The 27,970-nt window shown below is 39.5% G+C and overlaps 1 long non-coding RNA gene across 3 annotated transcripts; it reads left to right on the top strand.

Moving 5' to 3' along the window:
* Positions 1-1,661: 1,661 nt before the first annotated feature.
* On the top strand, positions 1,662-27,445 carry LOC122240195. 3 transcript variants are annotated; one of them, XR_006219564.1, is made up of 8 exons: positions 1,662-1,927; positions 2,201-2,272; positions 24,426-24,565; positions 24,658-24,830; positions 25,452-25,625; positions 25,758-25,923; positions 26,290-26,426; positions 27,291-27,445. It is a non-coding gene; the product is annotated as an uncharacterized LOC122240195 (long non-coding RNA). The 3 variants fall into 3 exon arrangements; XR_006219565.1 differs by having other exon boundaries at positions 24,658-24,825; XR_006219566.1 differs by having other exon boundaries at positions 24,426-24,537.
* Positions 27,446-27,970: the final 525 nt, after the last annotated feature.

Consider the following 27,970-nt stretch of genomic DNA (forward strand, 5'->3'; position numbering starts at 1 on the left):
CTAACGGAAGTTCTCTATGCTTCTTGGATTTTAATGTCTGTGTCCTTCCCCATATTAGGAAAGTTTTCTGCTGTAACTTTCCCAGATAAAGCTTCTTCCCCTTTTTCTCTCCATCTTTTGGGACTCTTAGGATTCAGATGTTCCTTTTTAATAACTGAGTAGTAACTACTTGAAGAGTAGATCCAAGTATTTGACTTAAAGCGTGTCTACAGTTGCAGAATATTGACCTCCACAAATCTCCACAAAAATGAGAACATTTTCAGAATCTGTCAGAAGAAACTTCTGTAGAACTCTAGAAAAGTAACCAAAGACTTGCACAATCTTGAAACCTATGCAAAAAAAAAAAAAAAAAATCTTGGAAGGGTCAACTTTGTGGTGTTTTAACTTGCTCTGTTCAGTAGCCTTCCAAGTTCCTTTTCAGTCTTAAGTGGTTGCAATCATGTGAAAACTAGTAGCCCAGCAGCCACCCGAAGGCTCATAATGGGTCTGGAGCTATTTTAAAATCCCATTCTTTGACTCCTCATCATTTGACCTGTCTTGGAGGTTACTTCAAAGTTCCAAGTTGTAGGTCTTCCCTTTCTTTGACCTGATTCATATGTTGCCCAATGTAAAGAGCCTTTTCTTAGTTGATTACAAAACTGACACTTGCTGTTAAACATCATAGTTCTAAGTTTGAGAGAAAGACTTCAGAGAAAAATGGGTTAAAAACCCTAAAAGCAAAATCTGGGGAATGCAGTATTCATAGGGATCCTCTAAAAACTCCAGTGTAGTCTTTGGACCACAGAAGGTCTCGTGTATGCCTAGGCCATGTTGTGTGCTCAGGAAAGCTAGAAGAAAGATTGAGGCTTTCTGGTTTGGTGGTTGCACATAAGGATGAAATGAAGGCTAAACCAGAGTTTTCAGCTCCCTGAGTGTTAAAAGCATACCTCTGTACACATACAGATTCCACTAAGCCTGGGAGACTTCATGATTCCAGGCATTTATTAGATGACCAATGAGCTGAGCAGAAAGTTCAGTGGCCACAATGACATGGAACAGATTCAAGACACTTGATAAAAAACAAAATTTTTGAGATGGTAAATCTCTAAGCTGCTATGTACTATTTGAAAGGATTTTTTCCCAAAAGTTTAAAAAGGGAAATACTACCCAAAGGGGAAATCAATAAAACCATCATCCATGAAGCCCAAATGTTGAACTTAAGGACTTCAATTCACCTCTTGAGACATGTGTTCAATCTTCAGTTTTTATACAATGAAGTATATCACATGTACTGGGTCATAGCAAATGGATTGTTTCAGTCAGAATCCTATTGAGATGGTGGCCTGAAGTGTGGGGGCGGTATGGGAAATGATACTGGAGAGGTAAAGGCTTTCAGTTACGGAATTAATTCACAGGGATGAAAGGTACAGTATAGGGAATATAGAGTAGCCTTGAGTGGTGACAGATGGGAGCTACACTTGGGGTAAAAATTTTACGGAAAGGCTCACCAGCAGATTTGAGCAGTTAAAAAAAAAAAATCAGTATTTTGAAACTTCTAAAAATGTTTACTCATTTTTTTAGAGACCGAGACCACCACATGAGTGGGGAAAGGCAGAGAGAGAGGGAGATACAGAATCGGAAGCAGGCTCCAGGCTCTGAGCTGTCGGCACAGAACCCAACACGGGGCTCAAACTCCGAGCTGAAATCGAATGCTTAACTGACTGAGCCACCCAGTGCCCTGAAGAATCAGTATTTTGAAGATACTTGACATTATTCATTCAAAAGAACATCAAGAATGAGGGAAAATGAAGATTTAGACCTATGACATCTTATTCAACATAAACATGTGAATAATGCAGTATTAGAGGAGGGAAAAGGGAAAACAGGATGCTTGAAGGAAATGGCTGGAAACTTTAAAAATGTTAAACTCAAGTGAAATAAACCAAAAGTGAGTCACACCTGGACACATGCAGCATTTACTTGTCAAAAACCGAAGCAATTATTAGCCAGGAGGAAAGGACTCCTCGTCTCTAAGGGAGCCCCTACAAGCTGATACAGCCTATTTCCTAGCTCTCCTCAGTAACTCTGGAGGCCGGGAGTCCTTGTGATGCCATATTCAAAGATCAGAGGGGGTGGGGGGGGGGGAAAATAAGGATCACAAGTAACTTTAAAAAATGGAGAAAATAGCCCAATGCTTAAGTTGCTAAATCTTTTCTTCCAGAACTAATGGAATCTTTGAGGCAGAAGTAAGACACTAGAGAGGAACTCGAATCTGCAAAGGACACTGGGAAAGGTAACCATACAGTTAATAAAGGGTTACATTTGCTATTTCTCCTATCTGACTTCAAGGACCAGGAGTTTTGGCAAAAAGTCTGCATTGAGGGTACATGACCTAAAAACACAGTACAACAAATCAGAAGGATAAGGCCTTTAAGCATTTTTACACATTTGGAAACAAAACATTGTCTAAAAATAGGACAAACGGGTGCCTGGGTGGCTCCGTTAACTTCCAACTTTGGCTCAGGTGAGAATCTCATGGTTCGTGGGTTTCGAGCCCTATGTCAGTCTCTGTGCTGACAGCTCAGATCCTGGAGCCTGCTTTCAGATTCGGTGTATCCCTCCCTCTCTCTGCTCCTCCCCTGCTGTAGTTGGAGAAGCAGGTAAATTGGAACAATGGATTGGAGAGGACTAAAAACTTTCCCAAGCTGATACTCTCAGGATTCAAAAAGTCCTAGGAGTCAAGTACAGAATAAATGCAAAGCATAGAGTTCGCCATAACTGGGAAATTTAAAATCTGAAGAAACTAGTTAAAATCTGAAAACCAGGGAAGAGAACCCAGCCAAGCATCACATTTACCAAGGACTTCTAGACCGACGTGGGGGGAGTCCGCTATTCACTAGGCCAGCTCTCTGTGCTTGTGTACTCAGCTCACCAATAACAGAGAGGGAGATCCTGGCAGTCAGAAGCGACAGGGTGTTAGAAGACTGTGCTCCCATCACCCCTGCAGCCCAAACCTGAGTTCTGGTTAAAGGTGAGGCAAATCTAAACGAGCTGGCAGGGGTGGGGAAGGTAACTGGTAGCATTTACAACACAGCACCACCTACACTAAGGGGAACTAGCATCTGCTTTGCCGACTGTCTTCTGACTTCTGTAGGAGAATACGGCATGCCATCACTTGAGGCTTCGAATCCGTAGGTCTCTTGGGGGCGAGAATGGAGGGCATCCCCTTCAAGGCCCTGATAGAAGCGTGATATAGGGTCCAGCAGGTCTGAGGAAGAGTGTGAACAGTCCTGCACATAACCCTGCTCCTGGACCTTCACATATCTCCCCTTCTCCCTGAGACTTGGGTTTTGGCCAGACCACTGTAGTTGGTGTTCTGGATAAGTTGTCAGAGCAGGGTTGATGTTTGGGCCTCTCCTGCCGTGAATCTGGGCCACACGCAGCAGCAGATGGACAGAGTGAGACCCCTGCCCCTCTCTCCTGGCTGTCCTGCACTTAGTGGATTCCTGGGCTCTCCAGGGCCCTCCTGAAAGGGGCAAGGTGGTGTGATGTGAAATTGTAGACCGGTGACCTTTGACCTATGGGAGGAGGGAGAATTAGGGCAGAGCTGGAGCCTGCCTTCTCTGTGGTTTCCCTAGATCGCCTGTTCTAAATCTCCTGTGTAAGGTCTTTGTGAAAATGTCTTGGAACACTGGGCAGTCAGCCATGCTTGTCCCTGATGCTGGGGTCTGCTCAGTACCTCCCTTCATCGGTTCTTCTCCACACTGCCTCCCCTGTACTCCTGCTTCCCTGGAAAAGAACTTTACAAGATGTTCATTCTTAAACGTCTGCCTCACATCTTTTATCTAAAAAGCTCAGGTAAACTTAAGAACTCTGATGCCTTCCTACTCTTGATCCCTCTGCAAATGGTTTTTCTATACTTTAAATGTTCCTGGATTTTCTAAGTGCATCCTCTGATGAATGGATCGTGGTTGGGCAAATATCTGGACAAGCCAGAAGTCCCATGGAATTTACAGCTCGATAAATGAAAGGTGGAAGTTGGTTGTGAGATAACCCAATCGTCTCCCTGCTCTCTTCAAACATTGTGTTTAATAGACTAGAAGGAAAATCCGAAAAGTTTTTAAAAGACTAAAACAGGGGACAAAGAACAAGTAATGCAAGTAGAATGAAAAAGATTTAAACACGTCAGTGGTGACGTTAAATACAAATGGACGGAGATAAAACTAAGATCTTGACTGACTTAGTTCTATATTTGATCTAAATTTAAGGTAATTAACTAGAAAAATGCAATCTAAACCAACTAAAACATTCTTTTTGAGCGTATGGTGGGGAGGGGCAGAGAATCCCAGGCAGGCTCTGCACGGTCAGCAAAGCTGGACTAGGGGCTCAAACCTGTGAACGGTGAATCATGTCTGAGCCAAAGTCAAGAGTTGGACGGACACTCAATCAGCTGAGCCACCACACACACCTGAAGTAATTTCTGAGGCCATATTTTAGGATACTCTACAAAATATAAAGACAAATTTGAAACTTTCAGATAATAAACCCCACCCATCTTTGAGGCCAGGATTGCCTTAATACGAAAACAAGACAAAGGGGATTATGAAAATGTTAATTATCCCTCCAAATATAGATTACTTGAATCTCTAATGAAAATAACAGATTATGAAGCTTGATAAGATGACTCTAAGACCTACATGGGGATAAAAAGTCAAGAATAGCCAAAAATTTAGGAGAAAATTGGTGGGAAAGCTTCCTCTACTGGATTACTGTAGCTTTTTTTTTTTTTTTAATATTTTTTGAGAGAACAAGCAGGGGAGGGGCAGAGAGAGAGGGAGATGCAGAATCCGAAGCAGGCTCCAGGGTCCCAGCTGTCAGCCCTAGAGCCCTACACAGGGCTTGAGCTCACAAACTGAGATCATGACCTGAGCCAAAGTCACTTAACCGACTGAGCCACCCAGGGTGCTCCTACTGTAGCTTTTTTTTTTTTTTTTAAGTTACTGTAATTAAGATAAATTACTCCAGGATGGAAAAATACAATGTAGTAGGGGGCCTGCAGAAACTGGTTATTTGTAGAACCATATTTTAAAAAGCTGCTTACTCTGTATCATTGCAAACATAAGCATTGTGGATACAAAATAGCAGCATAGCCTTCTCAATTCTAGAACGTTTTCATAAACCGTGGAGAAAAGTCTGGAGAAACCAGTAACTAATTGGACATTATAATTAAGAACTTGTGTTTATGGAAAGACTGGAATAAAGGGACATACCACAGGGGTAACACGTATTTGCAATATGTATATAGAACCAGCAGTGCTCTCATATGCAGAAAATAATGGAGTTTGAATCATTTTCAAGCACTTTTGAGAACAATTTAGCATAGGCCACTAGAGTTGCATAAATTAAGACTGACTTGGAAAGCCTTTCAAACATATTTCCCTACAGAACTATGTGCCTGTATACACGTTGGAGAGTAGGCGTTATTTACAAAAGCGACAGACTGGGGTAAAAATGCCTCAAAAGCATAATAGATACCTGTGTCGTAGGACATTCAGTGGAGTGTTAGCATTTGCAGTAAAACATTAGTTCATGGTACTAAATCCATGATTTGCACAACAGCAAACTAAGCTCAGAACTGCACTTTCACGAAAGTCAAAATTGAACTGGTGTCGAGCACCTGTGATGGGGTAAAACCTGAAAAGTGATTTCTGTAAAAGTCAGGATGGGGTGGTGTGGAAGAATGGCTTCTGGGAAGCTGGCACTGGGGTTTGTTGACGTGTGGTCTATGTTGGTGATGGATGACGTTGGTGATGGTGCCGTGAGCCATATCCTGGTCTTGCCAGTTTCCAGAGAGTCATGAGGGTCAATCCTGAATTTAATAAACCATATAGCATAAAGGTTTGACAACGTGTATCGCGATTACCACAACGAGCTTAGCTAACATCAGTCATCTCCTATAGGTAAGATAAAACCAGAAGTTTTCTATTCTTTCCTTGGAATGAGAACTCTTAGGGTTTACTCCCAACAACTTGGGCATACATCATACAGCAGTGATAAGCAAGTGTTCACGATGTAATATAAAAACTGTTTATCTTACAGTTCAAACCCTGTGCCTTTTTGCCACCTTCTCCATTCCCTGACGTCTGGCCCGGGTCTCTGGTAACCACAAATCTGATGGGTTTGGCTTTTGTTTTTAGATGCAAACTGTGACATCAGGCAGTAGGTTTTCCTCTGGCTTATTTTGCTTGGTGGTAATGCCCTCAATGTCTGTCTGTGCTGTTGGAAATAGCCGTGTTTCCTCCTTTCTTAGGACTGAGCAATACTCTACAGGCAGGTGGGTGTATACCATATCAGTCAAGCGTCTGACTTTGACTCTGGTCATGATCTCACGGTTTGTGACTTCTAGCCCCGCGTTGGGCTCTGCACTGACCGTGTGGAGCCTGCTTGGGATTTTGTGCCCCCCCCCCAATAACCTTAAAAACAGACTTCCTGTTTCTCAACACCGGCATCTGTTACCCCTTTTATATAGCCTAACAGGTGTGAGGTGATGCTTCCTTGTGGTTCTGATGTGTTTTCTAATGGCTAATGGTTGAGCATTTTTCACATACCTGTTGGCTATTAGTAGAGTGTCTTTATTGGATTATTTTTTTCCCTGCTTTTGTGGGAGTTTTTTAATACGTTTTGTAGACTAACTCCTTATCAGATATGGTCTGAAAATATCTTTTGCCACTCTGTTGCCCTTTCACTTTGTTCTTTTACTGTGTAGGAGCTTTTTAGTTCTGCTCCTTGTTGCTTATGCTTTAGGTGTCAGACCTAAAGATTCATTACCAAGACCTATGGCACAGAGCCTGTTTTTAAGTTTTTTTGAGAGCCAGGGAGGGGCAGAGAGAGCATCCCAAGCAGACTCCATGATCAGTGTGGAGCCCAACATGGGGCTTGAGCTTGTGAATCGTGTGACATTTGTGACCTGAGCTGAAATCAAGAGTCAGACGCTTAACTGAGCCACCCAGGTACCCCACCAGTTCTTTTTTTTTTTTTTTTTTATTTTAACTTTTTTAAATTTACATCTGTATCAGTTAATATATAGTGCAACAATGATTTGAGTAGATTCCTTAATGCCTCTTACCCTTTTAGCACATCCCCCTCCCACAACCCCTCATGTAACCCTCAGTTCTCCATATTTGAGTCTCTTCTGTTTTGTCCCCCTCCCTGTTTTTATATTACTTTTGTTTCCCTTCCCTTATGTTCATCTGTTTTCTCTTAAAGTCCTCCTAGAAGTGAAATCATGATTGTCTTTGTCTAATTTCACTTAGCATAATACCCCCCCAGTTCCATCCATGTAATTGCAAATGGAAAGATTTCATTCTTTTTGATTGCCAAGTAATACTCCATTGTGTGTGTGTGTGTGTGTGTGTGTGTGTGTGTGTGTGTGTGTGTGTGTGTGTAATCACTTCTTTATCCATTCATCTGTTGATGGACATTTGGGCTCTTTCCATACTTTGGCTATTGTCGATAGTGCTGCTATAAACGTGGGTGCATGTGTCCCTTTGAAACAGCACACTGCATCCTGTGGATAAATGCCTAGTAGTGCAATTACTGGGTCATAGAGTAGTTCTATTTTTAGTTTTTTGAGGAACCTCCATACTGTTTTCCAGAGGGGCTGCACCAGCTTGCATTCCTGCCAACAGTGCAAAAGAGATCCTCTTTCCCCACATCCTTGCCAACATTTGTTGTTGCCTGAGTTATTAATGTTAGCCATTCTGACAGGTGTGAGGTAGTATCTCATTATGGTTTTGATTTGTATTTCCCTGATGAGTGATGTTGAGCATTTTTTCATGTGTTGGTTGGCCGTCTGGATGCCTTCTTTGGAGAAGTGTCTATTCATGTCTTTTGCCCATTTCTTCACTGGATTGTTTTTTGGGTGTTGAGTTTGAGAAGTTCTTTATAGATTTTGGGTATTAACCCTTTATCTGATATGTCACTTGCAAATATCTTCTCCCATTCTGTTAGTTGCCTTTTAGTTTTGCTGATTGTTTCCTTTGCTTTGCAGAAGCTTTTCATTTTGATGAGGTCCCAGTAGTTGATTTTTGCTTTTGTTGCCCTTGCCTCTGGAGACGTGTTGAGTAAGAAGTTGCTGCGGCTGAGGTTGAAGAGGTTTTTGCCTGCTTTCTCCTCGAGGATTTTGATGGCTTTCTGTCTTACATTTAGGTCTTTCATCCATTTTGAACTTATTTTTGCATACGGTGTAAGAAAGTGGTCCAGGTTCATTCTTCGTGTTGCTGTCCAGTTTTCCCAGCACCACTTGCTGAAGAGACTGTCATTCCATTGGATATTCTTTCCTGCTTTGTCAAAGATGAGTTGGCCATATGTTTGTGGGTCCATTTCTGGGTTGTCTGTTCTATTGATCTGAGTGTTCTTGTGCCAGTACCATACTATCTTGATGATCACAGCTTTCTAGTATAGCTTGAAGTCTGGGATTGTGATGCCACCTCCTTTGGTTTTCTTTTTCAAGATTGCTTTGGCTATTCAGGGTCTTTTCTGGTTCCATACAAATCTTAGGATTATTTGTTCTAGCTCTGTGAAGAATGCTGGTGTTACTTTGATAGGGATTGCGTTGACTATGTAGATTGCTTTGGGTAGTACCAACATTTTAACAATATTTGTTCTTCCTGTCCAGGAGTGTGGAATTTCTTTCATAAGCTTTCTATAGTTCTCAGTGTATAGATTTTTCACCTCTTTGATTAGATTTATTCCTAGGTATTTTATGATTTTTGGTGCAACTGTAAATGGGATAGATTCTCCTGTGCATTGATTTTCTATCCTGCAACTTTGCTGAATTCGTGAATCAATTCTAGCAGTTTTTTGGTGGAATCTTTTGGGTTTTCTATATAAAGTATCCTGTCATCTGCAAAGAGTGAACATTTGACCTCCTCCTGGCTGATTTGGATGCCTTTTATTTCTTTGTGTTGTATGATTGCAGAGGCTAAGACTTCCAATACTGTGTTGAATAACCGTGGTAAGACTGGACATCCCTGTCTTGTTCCTGACCTTAGGGGGAAAGCTGTCAGTTTTTTCCCCATTGAGGATGATATTAGCACTAGGTCTTATACATGGCTTTTATGATCTCGAGGTATGCTCCTTTTATCCCTACTTAATTGAGGGTTTTTATCAAGAAAGGATGCTATATTTTGTCAAATGCTTTCTCTGCATCTGTTGAGAGGATCTTATGGTTCTTGTCCTTTTATTGATGTGATGAATCATGTGAATTGTTTTGCGGATATTGAACCAGCCCTGCATCCCAGATATAAATCCTGCTTGGTCGTGGTAATTTTTTTAATGTATTGTTGGAGCCGGTTGGCTAATACCTTGAGGATTTTTGCATCCATGTGCATCAGGGATATTGGTCTATAGTTCTCCTTTTTAGTGGGGTCTCTGGTTTTGGAATCAAGGTAATGCTGGCTTCATAGAGTTTGGAAGTTTTCCTTCCATTTCTGTTTTTTGGAACAGCTTCAAGAGAATAGGTGTTAACTCTTCCTTAAATGTTTGGTAGAATTATCCTGGAAAGCCATCTGGCCCTGGACTCTTGTTTTTGGCAGATTTTTGATTACTAATTCAATTTCCTTACTGGTTATGGGTCTGTTCAAATTTGTTTCTTCCTGGTTCAATTTTGGTAGTGTATATGTGTGTAGGAATGTTTCTTCCATATTGCCCATTTTATTGGAATATGATTGCTCATAATATTCTATTTCTGTTGTGTTATCTCTTTTTCATTCTTGATTTTATTTAGGTCTTTTTTCTTTTTGATAAAACTGGCTAGTGGTTTATCAATTTTAATTCTTTCAGAGAACCAGCTTTTGGTTTCATTAATCTGTTCTGTTTTTTTGGTTTTGATAGCCTTAATTTCTGCTTTAATCTTTATTGATAATTTCCTGTCTTCTGCTGGTTTTGGGTTTTGCTATTTTTCTAGCTCCTTAAGGCATAAGGTTAGGTTGTGTATCTGAGATCTTTCTTCTTTAGGAAGGCCTGGATTGCTATATACTTTCCTCTTATGACTGCCTCCCAGAGGTTTTTGGGTTGTGGTGTTATTTTCATTGCCTTCCGTATACTTTTTAACTTCCTCATTAACTTCTTGGTTAGCCCATTCATTCTTTAGTAGGATTTTAAGTCTCTAAGTATTTGTTACCTTTCCAAACTTTTTCTTGTGGTTGATTGAGTTTCATAGTGTTGTAGTCTGAAAACATGCACAGTATGATCTTGATCTTTTTGTGCTTAGGGCTTATTTGTGTCCCAGTATATGGTCTATTCTGGAGAACATTCCATGTGCACTGGAGAAGAATGTATATTCTGCTTTAGGATGAAATGTTCTGAATATATCTGTTCAGTCCATCTGATCCAGTGTGTCATTCAAAGCCATTGTTTCCTTGTTGATTTGATTACATAATGTGTCCATTGCTGTGAGTAGGGTGCTGAAGTCTCCTATTATGGTAGTACTATTAATGAGTTTCTTTATGTTTGTGATTGATTTATATATTTGGGTGCTACACGTTTGGTGCATAAATGTTTACAATTGTTAGGTCTTCTTGGTGGATAGACCCCTTGATTAGGATATAATGTCCTTCTGCATCTCTTGATACAGTCTTTATTTTAAGGTCTAGATTGTCTGATAGAAGTATGGCTACTCTATGTAGCAATCTCTTACTTGACACATCCCCAAAGGCAAGGGAATTAAAAGCAAAAATGAATTACTGGGACCTTATGAAGATAAAAAGCTTCTGCACAGTAAAGGAAACAACCAACAAAACTAAAAGGCAACCAATGGAATGGGAAAAGATATTTGCAAATGACATATCAGACAAAGGGCTAGTATCCAAAATTTATAAAGAGCTCACCAAACTCCACACCCTAAAAACAAATAACCTGGTGAAGAAATGGGCAGAAAACATGAATAGACACTTGTCTAAAGAAGACATCTGGATGGCCAACAGGCACATGAAAAGATGCTCAACATCGCTCCTTATCAGGGAAATACAAATCAAAATCACACTCAGATATCACCTCATGCCAGTCAGAGTGGCCAAAATGAACAAATCAGGAGACTATAGATGCTGGAGAGGATGTGGAGAGACGGGAACCCTCTTGCACTGTTGGTGGGAATGCAAATTGGTGCAGCCACTCTGGAAAACAGTGTGGAGGTGCCTCAGAAAATTAAAAATAGACTTACCCTATGACCCAGCAATAGCACTGCTGGGAATTTACCCAAGGGGTACAGGAGTACTGATGCATAGGGGTACTTGTACCCCAATGTTTATAGCAGCACTCTCAACAATAGCCAAATTATGGAAAGAGCCTGAATGTCCATCAACTGACGAATGGATAAAGAAATGGTGGTTTATATACACAATGGAGTACTACAGGGCAATGAGAAAGAACGAAATATGGCCCTTTGTAGCCACGTGGATGGAACTGGAGAGTGTGATGGTAAGTGAAATAAGCCATACAGAGAAAGATACCATATGGTTCACTCTTATGTGGATCCTGAGAAACTTAACAGAAACCCATGGGAAAGGGGAAGGAAAAAAAAAGGTTAGAGTGGGAGAGAGCCAAAGCATAAGAGACTGTTAAAAACTGAGAACAAACTGAGGGTTGATGGGAGGAGGGAAGGGTGGGTGATGGGTATTGAGGAGGGCACCTTTTGGGATGAGCACTGGGTATTGTATGGAAACCATTTTGATAATAAATTTCATATATTGAAAAAAAGTATGTCTACTCTGGCTTTCTTTGTTGACCATCAGCATGATAGATGGTTCTCCATGCCCTTATTTTCAATCTGAAGGTGTCTGTAGGTCTAAAGTGGGTCTCTTGTAAACAGCATATAGATGGAGCTTGTTTTCTTATCCATCCTGTTACCCTATGTCTTTTGATTGGAGCATTGAGTCCATTGATGTTTAGAGTGAGTACTGTAAGATATGAATCTATTGCTATTATGTTCTTACAGAGTTGGAGTTTCTGGTGGTGGTCTAATCTTTGCTGCTTTTAGTGTGTGTGTGTGTGTGTGTGTGTGTGTGTGTGTGTGTGTGTGTGTGTGTCACCCATGAAAATATATATATATATATTTTTTTTTTTTTTCTCCATCTTTCTCCCATCAGAGTCCTCAAAATTTCTTGCAGGGCTAGTTTAGTGGTCACAAACTCCTTTAACTTTTGTTTGGGAAACTTTCTCCAATTTTGAATGACAGCCTTGCTGGATAAAGAATTCTTGGTTGCATATTTTTCTGACTCCGCACATTGACTATATCCTGCCACTCCTTTCTGGCCTGCCAAGTTTCTGTCAGTAGGTCTGCTGCATGTGTGATCTGTCTTCCCTTGTAGGTTAGGGACTTTTTTTTTTTTTTTTTCCCTTGCTGCTTTTGTGATTCTCTCCTTGCCTGAGTATTTTTTGAATTTGACTATGATATGCCTTGTTGATAGTTGGTTTTTGTTTAATGGGGGTCTTCTGTGCTTCCTGGATTTTGATGTCTGTGTCTTTCCCCAGGTTAGGAAAGTATTCTGCTATGATCTGCTCACAATAACCCTTCTACCCCCATTTCTCTCTTCCTCTTCTGAGATGCCTATGATTCTGACGCTGTTCCTTTTTAATGAGTCACTGATTTCTCTAATTCTTAGATACTGCTCTTTGGACTTAATCTCCCTCTTTTCTGCTTCCTTATTCTCTGTCCTCTATAACGCTGGTTCTCTGTTCTGCCTCGTCCATCCTTGCTGCCGCTGCATCCATCTGTGATTGCAGCTCAGTTATAGCATTTTTAATTTTGTTCTGGCTATTTTTTTTTTACTTTTATCTCTGCAGAAAGGGATTGTAATCTATTTTCAACTACCAACTAGTAGTATTGGGATTCTGAATTCTGGTTCAGACATCTTCTATCTGTTTTGGTTAAATCCCTGGCTGTCGTTTCTTAGGTGTTCTTTCTTTTGGGGTGAATTACTTTGTTTTGTCATTTTGAAGGGAGAAAAGGAATTGAGGTAGAAAAAGTAAAATTAAAAAAATTTAAAAAAATATTAAAATTAAAAATACACAAAATTGAATAAGTGATGCTAGATCCTAGGTGTGCTTTGGTCTGGGTGTTGAAAGTGGTTTGAAAGATTTCAGGAAAAGGGGAAGAAATCATTTCAGAATTTGAAAGAATGAATACACTGAAGTAGACTAAAATGTGATGGGAGTAAAATAGAATTTGAAAAAATTTACACAAAAGTAAAGAATATAGTGGAAAAAATTAAAGAATATTTTAATAAAACTAAAAAAATGAATTTTTCTGTATTCAAGAAAAATGAAAAAGAAAAATTTTAAAATTTGAAAAAGTGAATACACTGTAGTAGACTAAAATAAAATGGTTGTAAAATAGAATTTGAAAAAATTACATAAAAGCAAAAAATGTAAAAACTTGAAAAATATTTTTAATAGAAATTGAAAACCTTTTTTCTCAATTCTGTGGTTCAGGTTGTGCAGATTGTTGTGTTAATCCTCAAATCAGTAGTGTTGGTCTGGCTGTATTTCATGGATGTGAGACACACAAAAAAAATTTCCATGCTGTTCTGCCATCTTCACTCTCACCAATTCTTTATCTCAGGATTACTTTGCCTCTTCAGGGTCTGTGATTACATATGAATTCTAGAATTTTCTGTGAAAAATTTCTTTGGAATTTGGATAACTAAATTGAGTTTGTAGAATGCTTTGCATAGGAAGGACTTTTTTAATAATGTTCTTCCAATCCATGAAATCGGGAGATCTTTCATTTGTGTCTTCAATGTCTTTAATCAGTGTTCTTTATAATTTTCAGTGTATGGATCTTCCTTGGATAAATGGACTCCTAAATGTCCATTTCATACAACTTGTTATGCTAATGGCCTTTTTTAGTATAGTTCATACAGTTACTTTTTGGTGTACAACTTTGTGATGAGACAAGTTTATACCATATACTGTGTTCATGAGTAGAACTATCACTTGCCCTACTACATTGCTATTACAATATTATTGACTGTATTCCTTATGCTTTGCTTCTCATTTCTGGAACTTAATCCACAAGGAGGCCTGTATCTCCCTCTACACATTTGATCACCCCCTCCCCCTCCACTCTCTACTCTGGCAACCATCAATTCTCTATAGTTCTCATTCTTTTTCTGTTATTTTTTAGATTGCATTTATGAGTAGAATCATATGGTATTTGTCTTAGTATGATTTATTTGACTTAGAATAGCAACCTCAAGGTCCATCCATGTTGTTGGAAATGCCACGATTTCCTCCTTTTTAAAGGCTGTGTGATGTTCCATTGTATATACATGCATCATCATTATCCGTTCATCTGTTGATGGACCCTTAAGTTGCTTCTAGGTCTTGGCTGTTGCAAATAATGCTGCAATAAACGTAGAGGCACATATCTTTTCAAGTTAATGGCTTTGTTTTTCCTGGGTAAATACCCAATAGCTTGAGTATTGAACCATTCTTGCATTCCAGGAATAAATCCCACCTGATTGTGGTGAATGATCTTTTTGATGTATTGTTTTAGGTGTTTTGCCATTATTTTCCTCGGGATTTTTCTATCTATTTCAGGGAAATTGGCCTATAGTTTCCTTTTTGTGTGGGGTCTTCATCTAGTTTTGGTATCAGGGTAATACTTCTCTATTTTTTTCAGAATAGTTTGAGGAGAATAAGTATGAACTCATATTTAAATGGTAGAATTCACTGTGAACCCATCTTGTCCTGAACTTTCGTTTTTTGGTAGATTTTTGGTAGTTTTTTGGTAGTTTTTTGATTACCAGTTCAATTTTGTTACTTGTAATCCATCTGTCCAGATATATTTCCTCCTGGTTCATTTTTGGAAGATTGTTTCTCAGAATTTATCCATCTCTTCTAGGTTGCCAAGTTTGTTAGCATATGATTTTTCATAGTATTATAATCCTTTGTGTGATATGATTTGAGTCCTTTTTTTTTTTTTTTCTTCTTGAGTCTGGCTAATGGTTTGTCAACCTTGTCAAAGGATTAGCTCTTAATTTCACTAATTTTCTGTGTTTTAGTCTGTTATTTCCTATAGGTGTAAAGTTACATTGTTTGAACTTGTTTCTTGAGGTAGGCCTGTAATGCTCTAGAATTCCCTCTTGAAACTATTCCTGCTGTGTCCCAGAGATTTTTCAGACGGTTTTCATTTGTATCTATGTATATTTTAAATTCTTCTTTGATTGCTCAATTGACCCATTGGTTGCTTCCATGTATCCATGTGTTTGGTTTTTGTCCTATTATTTTTTTAAGCTTCTAGTTTTACATAGTTGTGACCAGAAAAAAGCATAGTATGATTTCAAACTTAAATCTATTGAGGTTTGTTTTACAGCTGAATACATTATTCTGGAAAATGTTCCGTCTGTGCTTGAATATGTATTCCATTTTTCAACGGAATGTTCTGGATATGTTAGGTCCATCTGATCCAATGTGTCAAAGACCTTGTTGCCTCATTGATTTCCTCTCTGGATTATCTATCCATTGATGTAAATGCAGTTTTAGTCCCAAACTATTGCATTGCTATTAGTTTTTTGTCAATGTTTGCTTTATGTATTTAGATGCTTCAGGGTTGGGTACATAGGCATTTACATCTTTTTTTTTTTTTTTTTTTTGTATCAAGTTTTAAAATTCTAGCTAACATAGTGTAATATTGATGTCAGGAGTAGAATTTAGTGATTCATCTCTTACCTAAAAGACCCAGTGCTCCTCAGGGGATGGGCTAAATGGATGATGGGTATTAAGGAGAGCACTTGTGATATTTACAATGTTATGTCATCTTGTTGATTAGGTCCCTTTATCAATGTGTAATGGTTGTCTTAGTCTCTTGTTATGGTCTTTGTTTTAGAGTATATTTTGTCTGCTATAAGTATTGCTACTCTTGCTTTCCTTTTGTACTTCAGTTTGCATGGTGAATGTTCCTCTGTTCCTTCACTTTGTTTATATAGATCTTTAGGTCTGATGTGAGCCTTTTATAGGCAGCATACAGATCCCTTTTTCTCCATTCTGCCACTCTGTCTTTAGATTTGAGAATTTAGATAATCTATTTTTTTGATATGTACTTAATTACCATTTAAAATGTTTTCTTGTTTTGTACAAAGTTTCATCTTTTTCTTTCCAATCAATGAGTATAATGTTTAGACTTATTTGTTTTTTTAGGGGGATATCCTAGGTTTTGGGTCTGTGGAGACCATGAGGTTCATACATAACCTAAGTAAATAGGGGTCCATATTAATTCAGTGACTTAAGTTCAGTCCTATTCTTAAAAAAAATTTCCCTTTTTTACTTCTCCACATCTTACATATACATTGTCATAATTTACACCTTTTTATTCATATTTTCCTTATATCCACTTACGGCCATTTCCTTTCAATTTAATTTTCTCTTGCTGCACAACTACTTTGGTTATCTGAAGAGGCTGTATTAAGTACTTCAGTCTCAAAATTTTAATTCCAGTATAATTAACATACAGTGTTACATGAGTCTCAGGTGTGCAATCTGGGGATTGAATGATTCTGTATATTACTGGGTGATCTTCATGAAAAGTACTCTTTAAAACCCTCCACATACTTCATATCCCCACCCACTTCCCTTCTGATAACCATCGGTTCTCTATAGTTAAGAGTCTCGAGGTATTTTGAGGGGGGGGGTTCTTTTTTCTTGAATTGCATAGGAGTGAAATCATGCTATTCCTGACTTCTTTTATTTCACTCAGCCATAAGAATGAAATCTTGCTATTTGCAACAACATGGATGGATCAGTTGGTTGTTTTTGACTGTAGCCATTCTAACAGCTGTGAGGTAATGTAGTATTGTGGTTTTGTTATACATATCCCTGATGAGAAGTTGCTCGATATTGCTCATTACATGTCTGTAGGCCATCTCTATGTCGTCTTTGTCAAAGACAAATTGACCATATAATTGTAGGTTTATTCCTTGGCTCTCCATTCTGTTCTATTGATCTATGTGTCTATTTTTGTGCTAACACCATACTGTTCTGATTATTATGGCTTTGTGTAACATATTAAATCTAGAATTGTTACCTCCAGCTTTATTCTTAGGATTGCTCTGGTTATTTGGGGTATTCTGTGGTTCCATACAAGTTTTAAGATTAATCTGTTCTAGTTTTATGAAAAATGCCATTGGAATTTTGATAGCAATTGCATTGAATCTGTAGATTGGGCAATATGGACATTTTGACATCATGACTTCTGATTCATGCAGATGGAATATCTTTCCATTTGTGTCAATTTCTCTCACTGGTGTTTATTTTGTTTTTAGTTTTTGGGGTTACAGGTCTTTTACCTCTTTGGGTTAAGTTTATTCCTAGGTAATTATTTTTGGTGTAATTGTAAATGGGATTGTCTCTGTATTTTCTGCAACCTTGTTAAGGGATAGAAATGTTACCAATGTCTGGGCATTAAATTTGTATCCTGCCACTTGCCTGATTTTGTTACTTCCAGTAGTTTTCTTTGATAGTATCTTCAGGATTTTCTATGTGTACTATTCAGTCATCTGAAAATAGTGATAGTGTTTCTTTATCAAAATCCCTCTTTGTTTGGCTGGATGTGGCCAGTACTTCCAGTATTATGTTTAGAAAAATTGGTGAATGTGATCCTTGTCTTGTTCCTGATCTTGAGAGAAAAGCTGTTTTTCACCACAGAGGAGGAGGATAGTCATGAGTTTTTCATAGATGGTCCTCACCATGTTATGTTCCCTCTAAACCTATTTTGTTGAGGGTTTTTTTTTTTTTATCATGAATTGATCTACTTTGTCAAATGTTTTTCTGTATCTATTAAAATGTTGCTAATACCAAGGATTTTTGCATCTATGTTCATCAGAAATAGTGACCTGCTGTAGTATTTTTTTTTTCCAGTGTCTTTATCTACTTTTAGTATCAGGGTAAAGCTGGCTTCCCAAAGTGAATTTGGAAGCTCTCCTTTTCTTTCTGTTGTATTTTTTTTGGAATAGTTTGAGAAGAACAGGGTATAGATTTTTCTTGAAATATTTAAAAAGAATTTTTTAAAGTTTATTTTGAGGGAGGACAAGGGGGGAGGAGGAGAGAGAATCCCAAGCAGGCTCTGCACCATCAGCATGGAGCCCAAAATGGGGCTCAAACTCATGAACCATGAGATCATGAACTGAGCCAAAACTAAGAGTGGGTAACTTCACTGACTGAGCCACCCAGGTGCTTCAGTACGGATTCTTTTTTAAATGTTTGGTATAATTGAAGTGGTCTATAAGTGAAGTGGTCTGGTCCCGGGGTGGTGGTGGTGATGTTGGGAATTGATTACTGATTCAGTTTCATTGCTGGCAATTGGACGGTTAAAATTTTTTCTATTTCTTAGTAATTCAGTTTGGGGACCTTATATTTTTCTAGGAAACTATCCATTTCTCTGGATTGGCATATAATTTTTCATAATAATTCTTTGTAAGCTTTTGTAGTTTTGTGGTGGTCTAGTCTGATTTTGAGTTTTGTGGAATTTTTTGTGTGTAGTTCCCCCCAGCCCAGGATTTTGGCTAAAGATTTATCAATTCTGTTGATCTTCTCAAAGAACCAGGTTCTGGTTTCATAGGTCCATTTTTGTTTCTATTTTTGCTTATTTCTGCTCAAATCTTTATTTCCTTTTACTGTTCTTGGTTTTGTTTTTCTAGCTGCTTCAGGTAAGTTTACCTTGAGAGCTTTCTTGCTTGTTGAGGTAGGCCTGAATTGCTATAAACTTCCTCTTAGAATAGCTTTTGCTGTATCCCAAAGATTTTGGACCATTGTGTGTTCATTTTGTCTTCATGTGTTTTGTTATTTCCTCTTTGGTTTCCTGGCTGACATTCATTGTTAAACTGTTATTTAACCTCCATGTGTTTGTGTTCTTTCCAGACTTTTTTTCTTGTGATAATTTCATAGCCTTGTCAGAAAAGATGCATGGTATGACTTCAATCTTGATGAACTGGTTGAGACTTGTTTTGTGGCCTAGTAGGTGATCTATTCTAGAGAATGTTGGAGAGTGTTCTATGTGCACTCAGAAAGAATGTATATTCTATTTCAGGATGGATGGTTCTGAAGGTATCTGTTAGATCTATATGGTGGAATGTGTCCTTCAAAGCTGCCATTTCCTTGTTTTCTGTTTGAGCTATCCAGTGATGTATGTGGGGGGTGTTAAAGTCTCTTATTACTATATTGCTATTTCTTAGTTTTATATATTGGTGCATAAATACTTAAAATTGTTGTATCTTTGTTGGATTATTCCCTTCAGGATTATATATTATCCTCCTTTGTCTCCTGAGCCTTTTTTAAAAAGTATTTTGTCAAATACACGTATTGCAACCCAGCTTCCTTTTCACGTCTCTTTGTATGACCAATGCTTTTCCGTCATAAACCATGTAGTTCTCTAGTCCCTCTGACCTGCAGAACTTTCCTGCAACTTCTCCACTGCTTCCCAGAGTTCCTAGTGTTGTCTCTTTTGCATGCTACTTTCTCTTGAATACTGCAGCTTTTTTTTCTCTTGCCCAAGCACGGAGGGATCTGTTCTTGGTCCCTACGTACTGTCCATCCCCAGTGGCAGTGTTGGGGGTTCCTCTTGTTACCATGTCCACATCTCTTGCAGTTCTCTCTTCAGTTGGGAAGCTTTTTGTCTTGCCCTCGGTTTTTCTTCGGAGGAATGGTCTGTTAGTAGGTGGAATTTGGTTTGTTCTGTGGAGATGAGTTCTCTCTTCCTATATTGCCATCTTAAGCCAGAACTCCTCTTGATAGGACTTTAAATGGGATTGTTTTCTGGTTTCCTTTTAATGGAAATTTATGTAAAGAAATACAACTATTTTTGTATGTTTTCTGTTCTTCCACTTCATAGAATTTTGGTTTTAGTGGTTGTGTGGAGTCCTCAAGGTTTTCTGCCTATGAGATCGTGTCTTCTGCAAGCATAGTTTTACTCCTCTTCTGAGTTGAATACCTTCTCTTTTTTGGCCTGCTAGCCCTTGCTCTTAAATACAGTATTGTGTTGAATACAAGTGCTGTGAGTATCCTTGCCTTGGGCTGAGTGTTAGAGGAAGAGCTTTTTACCTTTCCCCATTGTTGATCGTTAGCTGTGGGCTTTTTGTAAGTGAACATTAATCATAACGGTAGGACGCTGGCATGAGAACTAGCATAGACTTTGGGAATAGAGAGCCTGGAGATCCAAGTAAATATGGTGAACCAGCTTCTGACAAGGGCACCAAAAATACACAATATATTCTCCTCAGTGGTACTGGGAAAACGGAGTATCCACATGCAAAAGAATGAAATTGGACCCTTAAACCATGCAGAAGAACTAAAACAGAATAAAGACTTTAAATAGTAACCCGTCAAAACTCCTGAGAGAACATGAAATAGCTCCTTGACATTGGTGTTGGCAGTAACTTCTTGGGATGTGACTGAGACACGGGCAACAAAAGCAAAAGTAAATGAGCACAACTACGTCAAACTTATCAACTTTGACATACCAAGAGGAGCCGTCAATAAAATGAAGTCACCCTGCAAGATGGGAGAAAATACTTGCAAGCCCTGTAACCGATTAGGGGTTAATATTCAAAATGTCTAACGAACTCCTATGGATCAATAGCTGTAAAGAGGGAAAAAACTTATTTTGAGAAATGTCTCCCCATTTTTAATTATGTATAAATGTCCTACAGGGATATGAAAAGGGGCTTATCTCCACTGATCAAGGGAAGTGTCCGTCCAAACTACAGTGAGCTCCATCACCTCATGCCGTTAAGAAAATACAAGATCACAAATGTTGGTGAGGAGATAGAGAAAAAGGACACTCACGCACTGTTGGGGGGGGGGGGCGTGTAAATTGGTGCAGCCACTGTGAAGAACAGTATAGAGGTTCCTCAAAAAGTTAGAACTACCAGGTGATCTAGCCCACCACTTCTGGGTATTTACTCAGGCAAAATGAAATCGGGATTTTGGAATTCACCCTCAAGTTCAAATGAACTATTCCTAATAGCTTAAATGAGGAAACCACTTAAGTGCCTGTTGACAGACGGATACAGAAATTGTGGTCTAGTGAAAAGCTCAGCTGTGAAAAGGGAGACCCTGTCACTTGCAGCACCATGGATGAATGTGGAGGACATGCTAAGTGGAATAAGCCGGACCCAGAAGAAAAACCTCTCCCCTGAAATCTAAAAAGTTGAACGTGTAGAAGCCGACAGTAGGTGGTGGGGAAATGGGCGCAAAGTGGCAGCTCTGTGGAATGACCGAGTCCTGGGATCTCCTAAACCGCACGAGGATGGCAGTTGGCAATTCTGTATCGAACACTGGATGTGCTAAGAGTAGGTTTTAGGTGCGCCCGTCACAGTGGTAACTATGTGAGGAGAGGAGGTGTTTATCAGCTTGACAGTCGTGATCATGTCAACCTACATATCGGGTCACCACACTGTATGCCTTAAATATATTTGTACTAAAATAAGCAGTTGACCTACCCCTTCAACGAAAACTCCAGAAGGGCATGAGTCATGAACTTCATCTTCCCTCATTGATATAAGTGAATCCTGAAGCCCTGGGGGAGGGAAAAAAACTGTAGAAAATTTCATGCAGTGTATATTTACAGAAAAGTACATACATGTGTGTGTATATATAAGCACATATGCATGAACTCGTGTGTATATGAATGTCAGGCATAAATGTATGTAAATATACAGAAAACTTAAAACTCTAACCTATTAATAGAATGCATATGTAGGTAGTAAAACTCTAAGGGAAAACACAGGAATCATTTGACCCAAAATTCATAATGGTGCACCTTGACTCTGAGGAAGGTCATGATAGAAATGAGTTAACAAGGAGTTTCAGAGGTGTGCTTTTAAAAATTTTTTAAATGTTTATTTTTGGGAGACAGTGTGAGTGGGGCAGGGGCAGAGAGAGAGAGACACACAGAATCTGAAGAGGCTCTGGGGTCTGAGCTGCCAGCACAGAGTCCGACACAGGGCTTAAACTCTCAAACTGTGGGATCATGACCTGAGCCAAAGTCAGACACTTAACCAACTGAGCCACCCAGGTGCCCCTCAGAGGTGTACTTCTAATTCTATTCCTTAAACAGCTATTCCCCCCCATGCATACATAGGTAGTAATGTATGGGGGGAAAGGTGTTTGCTGTACCTTCTACGTATGAAATCAAGAACCAATTTGATGTGTATCCAGTGATGCTGTTTAATCAAGACCAACTTTTTTTCCTGTGTCCTACACGCTTGCCAAGAATAATTCTAACGTAAAGGGTAAAGTAGCCCACATCCAGGTGCTCAAAATCCAAGGGGTACTGATCATTGACATTTGGGCTGTAGTTGAGTTATTGATGAATGGCTGTATAGTTGGATGCTAGAATTCATTCATTTTGTACATTAAAATTTGGGTGTGTTTTAGAATTTTCATGTTTATTTTTGAGAGAGAGTGGAGGAGGAGCAGAGAGTGGGAGACGCAGAATCCGAAGCTCCGAGTGGTCAGCACAGAGCCCTTTGTGGGACTTGAACTCGTGAACTGCGAGATCATGACCGAATCTGGAGTTGGACTCTTAACTGACTGAGCCACCCCGGTGCCTGTAAAACTTTGGTGTGTTTTAAATTGATTTTGGGGGCGCCTGGGTGGCGCAGTCGGTTAAGCGTCCGACTTCAGCCGGGTCACGATCTCGCGGTCCGTGAGTTCGAGCCCCGCGTCAGGCTCTGGGCTGATGGCTCGGAGGCTGGAGCCTGTTTCCGATTCTGGGTCTCCCTCTCTCTCTGACCCTCCCCCGTTCATGCTCTGTCTCTCTCTGTCCCAAAAATAAATAAAAAACGTTGAAAAAAAAAAATAAATTGATTTTGGGGTTTAATTATCACTGTTGTCTTAACTTCCTAACTTAAAGCCTTTTGCTTTTTAAACCCTAAGGACCTAGGCATGTCAAATTTTTTTTAAATGGCTAAAAAAAAAAAAAACAAAAAAAAAAACCCCTAAAGACATATATGACCTAAATTACAGTGGTTTATGGAATATCAAAAACCTTCTGTGTTTCAAAACAGAGAATTCTATCTTAAAAGATACGGTGAGTCTAATAAAAATCAAGAAACAGATTGAATGGTCATGAACAAGCCTTTGGGGGGGTTTTCCATGACAAGTATTGCCCAACATTTAAGTGTCATCAAAGGTGAGTACATTTACGTTAAGGATTAAAATTTGAAGGCACACATTTGAAACTGAACGAAAGGAGAATCAGGGCAAACGTGTCACTATGGGTCTCTGACATTCGGGATGTCCTGTTTCTCTAGTCTGGGGAGATTTTGTAAACCCTCGGCACGTTTTCAAAATGCTTTTGGATTCTCTTACTTCACCAAGCATTCTTCCCTACATAGTTTTTTTTCCTGGCAAAAATTCAGTGAAACCAATCCGATTTCCCCCCAGAAGCACACCAGAAAGCGTTAAAGTTCCCGATTCTCTTACACTAGAATTTTCACCATTTGAGTTGATATTGAACACATTCGTGTAGTAAGTTTGCTTTCAGGTATTTCTTATAAATATGATTTTGTGTACTGTCATATCTTATGATTCAGACCTACGTTATAAGTAGGACTATCTCCTATATACTTTCTAGCATGTTTCAGCTTTTAAAGAAGTTTAGAAGCTTACTCTCACTGAGGCATATTGAATTACTGTATGAATTTCTCTAGTTGTGAGGGTACAGTTTATGAGAATTGATCTTGCCCTTTTGCTGCACATTCAGACCTCTTCTAGCATTTGCTGATACACATGTATAGGTATATATGTATGTTGATATAGTCCTGTGTGTGTGTGTGTGTATATATATATATATATATATATATATGTATCTTATATGGTGTATATACACGTATATTCACATATATAGTGATATACCTATTGATATCAATATAGAGCTCTAGATCTTAATATCTGTATCGATCTATGGGTGTTCTTATCCTTACAAGGTTGGGATGGGGAGTGCTGTCTCTACTCTGCATACTTGCTGGTATTCTATAAGTAGAAGATCCTCTGGACCTTCCTTCAAGATGGATTCCTGTGAACAACCATGTAGTTAGCATTTATATACTGGATAGCACCTGCCAGACCTTGTTCTCAGAGCTCAGATATTAACACAATTCTTACAATGGTCCTATGATGTAGGCTTCATTACTACTGTCTCCATTGTATGAATTAACCAGCATAGAGACAGAAGGTCCAAGTAACCTCATCACCACATGTGTAGTGAAGGGCAGGCCCTGCGTATGGAGCTGTGTCTGGCTCAGGGTCTCAATCCTAAACCACTAGGCTACCTCCTCTAATAGCTAAAATAGATCGTTTTTGCAACAGACCTTGTACAAGGCTTTTTTCCTACTTATTTTAACTAGGAGTTAAGATACTGTTGTTGTAACCTGTCCTTAAACTTGTAGATGACAAAAGTAAGACCTAGAGAAGCCTCCAAAACAAGCCAGGAACAGTGGAGCCCGGAGCTGAAGCTGGTCTCCTTCCACAAGATGCCTGCTGAGTGACCCTTTCCTGACGGTAATCAGAGGCTGCTTGCAGCTCCAAGGTAGCCACTGGCAAGCTGGTTTTTTAAGCTGGGAAGTTTGGCCTCACAGAAAATCCATGCATCACGTTTTGTTTTTTTTTTTTTTCTTTTAGCGTCTTCTCAAATAACCATGATGCTTGTATCTTATTTGGGAGATTCTTTCAGATGAAGGAAGGACCTGTAGTAATCCAAAATAGAGGTCATCTTGTATTCACACATTTCCAATGACTAATTCTCATTGGACCAGTGACCAATTCTGACAACAGCACCTTGGGACACGGGTAAGGTAAATGTTTTGCCCTTGATGGTATTGTTAATGTTTAGTGCTAGGCTGAAACAGGAACTAGATTTCCTAAAATCTAAGTGCTGTAGATGGAAAGTACCCCTAAGTTTGTGTGCTCAAACCTGAAGGGCGTGTGGGAGGGGTACCGTTGCTGCTTGTATTCTGTGCATGCAACACTAGACTAGGGACTGAGCGTGGTGTCCCCTGAGAAGAGAGTACGACCTACTGTCCAAGATGTGTCACTTCGGATCTCAAAGAACATGGATTCTTTGAGGCGAAAGCAATTAAGACTCCGCAAACTCAGGAAGAGCTTGTTAACTCCCCTTCTCTGCCCCCCCCCCCCTTAAAAACCTAAAAGCTTAGACGAGGGGCCTATATGAGGAAGAGGGTCTTCCCAACGCTTAACGTCTTATATTGGACTTTGTGGCTGGGCCAACATCAGCCTGGCCACCTAGGAGTCTGTTTTGTCGTCTGTTAATGACCACTAATAATCAGCCCAAAGGAGCTAGTGGGGAACAGTTGGTCCCCCTGCAGCTGGGGCACCACGGGTGGTTGGTCCCTGCTCCAGGGCTGTTATAGCTTTAGTGTCAATGTATTTTATAAACTAAAACTCTGTCCTTTCAGGGATGAAAGATGAACTTCTTGGACTATTGGCCTGCTCTTAAGATTGTGAACGTTTCCTTGTTAAAAACAAGATGGCAGACCCAAAGTGAAGTACCTTATGCTGAACTCCATGTCACCAAATCAAGACTAAAGTTGTACCTTTTCCAGAAATGGAATCTTAAACCTCTCAACCAGGTATTGCTGATCTGCATGACTTAGGTCATCTGCCTGACAGACTCCTATCCCCAAGGAAAGTGACCTTGCACTCACCAACCTACTTTTCTGCCTTCCTTATGCCTATAAAAGTTTTTTTATTTTATGTAACAGGTTGAACTCCTATTTGCTAGATGGAATGTTGACTGCTTTGAAGGGTGTTTTGAGCAAAAATGGATTTAATTTTAAGATGCTTCATTTTAAAGCCATCCTGGTGTCAGAAGAGGACACCAAAGGAGTCTCCCCATGGCCCCTAGGAGTGGCCAGCAGCCATGCAAAGGTAGGTACCCATTGAGCCCCTTGAGCTAAGTGCTTTCTCACCACCTCTGGAGGTCACGGGTAAGTCTGGCAAATCCTGGATCCTAGCTCCACATCTGAGACTGGGTCCTACTTAAAAACAAAGACCATATCCTACACAGGGTGGATCCACTGTGAAGCCTGAAGTGAATGAAATTTTGCTTTAAGGTGAACAAGCAGGTCAACGTTATGAAAGATCTTGAATTAGAGTGGCCACAGTGGAGAATGTTCAGCCTGGATAAGCTTACTCCCTATTTGAGGTATCCTAGGGGTAAAGGGGTCTTAGCAAAACACCATAATGAAAAGAGGGAAAATTATTTTTCCTTCTCCACATATTTTGGTTGACCAGGATGAGACCCACTTGGACATACCACTCACTCCTGATGGCATTGTGGGGAAAAATGGCAGAAGCCAGCAAAAAGTGACCATTGTTACTCAAGCCAGCTCTCCTGGATCTCTGCGGTGGTGCCTGGCCACCAGAGGAAGGTAAGATTCCTGTTGTCCCTCCTTTCCAAATTCACATGGGTTCGGTGGGGGAACTTGCAAGAATTAGATCTTTGAATTATGACTCCTGAACTTGCCTTCAGGTAGCCACTGGTCGTTTTGCACCCCACTCCCAGATACAGTTACTGCCACCTTGTTTGACTTGCTTTGTGTACTGAGAACTTGGCTTGATAACCATTAGGTTGGGGGAAGCCCCCCAAATCTGGCTGAACAGGGAGGTCAGTTGTATTACATCTGTGCTGGGGCCCTACCGAATTGTGCCGCCCCCCACCCCCACCAGGGGAATTATCTGAATCGTTCTGGGTAACATTGGGAGTCGCTCTGGTCTGAGGAAGGTAGTATGTTTGCATCCTCTTTAGGGATTTCTCTTGCATCCAAGGAGTTGTTGAATATCGCCAGGAATTTGTACTGTTTTGAAAGGTGTTCGTTTTGTTGGTAAGTGGCTCTAAGGTCAGAAGTGGGCCAGACTGGAAGCTTACATGCACAGCCTGATAAGAACTTTATTTTCTGTCTTGTCCCCTAAGCTAAAATAAAACTTTGTACAACCAAGAAGGAAGGAAAAACATTCTAAGCCTTTTGAGGAAAGACTTCCTAAGATTTACAAAGAAACCCAGCTCTACATCTAGAATGTAGGAATCTTCTGACTTCCCTCTGAGGTCCTCTCCCTGATATAAGGAAGCCAACTGAAGAATCGCGTAATTGGCTCGGTGGGCGTTCTTGCCAAAACCTCCCTTACTCCTATCAAAAGGTTTTCGGGTATTATAAAAGATCTGAATTTGGGGAACAAAAGTCCTTCTTGATGGAACTTGGCATTCTTTCTCTGTGCCTTTTTTTTTTTTTTTCTAGAAACAAGGTTATTCTTTCCAGAAGCTTAAAAAATGAAAAGGATGCTTGAAAAATGAGGCCTTATGAAATGTCTTAAGTCTCTTCCACCAATACTAGCCAAAAAGCATTAGCTGTCTATGCGGGTAAACTTATTCTATCTGCCAGAAGCTGAAGTGTGAAGCCATCTGTTTCTTATAAATTAGTGAGTTGTACATTATTGTAAATGTCTCATGGCTAAAATTTTAAAATGAAAGGAAATCGGATTCCATTTATATAATTTTATATGGCTATGTGGATAATACATGTGATTTCCACCTCTGGATGGGTTCACCAAAACTTGTGAGGAGTTCCATTTAATTTGCATAAGGACAAGTGTTTTTATAAACCAACTGTACTGTCAAATAGGGAAACACAAATATTTTTCAGGATCTTGTGATCTAGAATATAATCTTTGGTAAATAAAAGCTAGTTTAAGTTGGTTTAATTAAAAATGGGTGTGTCTTCAGGATTACCAGCATCAAACTGAATTTTATTCTGTTTTTCAGGAGGAAAGATAGCTGGCTGTTTAATGTGACCCTTTCATGACCAATCTAAACCTAATTGTGAACGAGTAAATTACATAGCTGAAAGGTGGAAATTCACAAGCAAACTTTTCAACAGTTAAACTTTGTGGTAGGTCGCCTCGAAAGAGTTTCAGAATT

This window comes from Panthera tigris, chromosome B4 (genome assembly GCF_018350195.1).
Source record: "Panthera tigris isolate Pti1 chromosome B4, P.tigris_Pti1_mat1.1, whole genome shotgun sequence".
Lineage (NCBI taxonomy): Eukaryota > Metazoa > Chordata > Mammalia > Carnivora > Felidae > Panthera > Panthera tigris.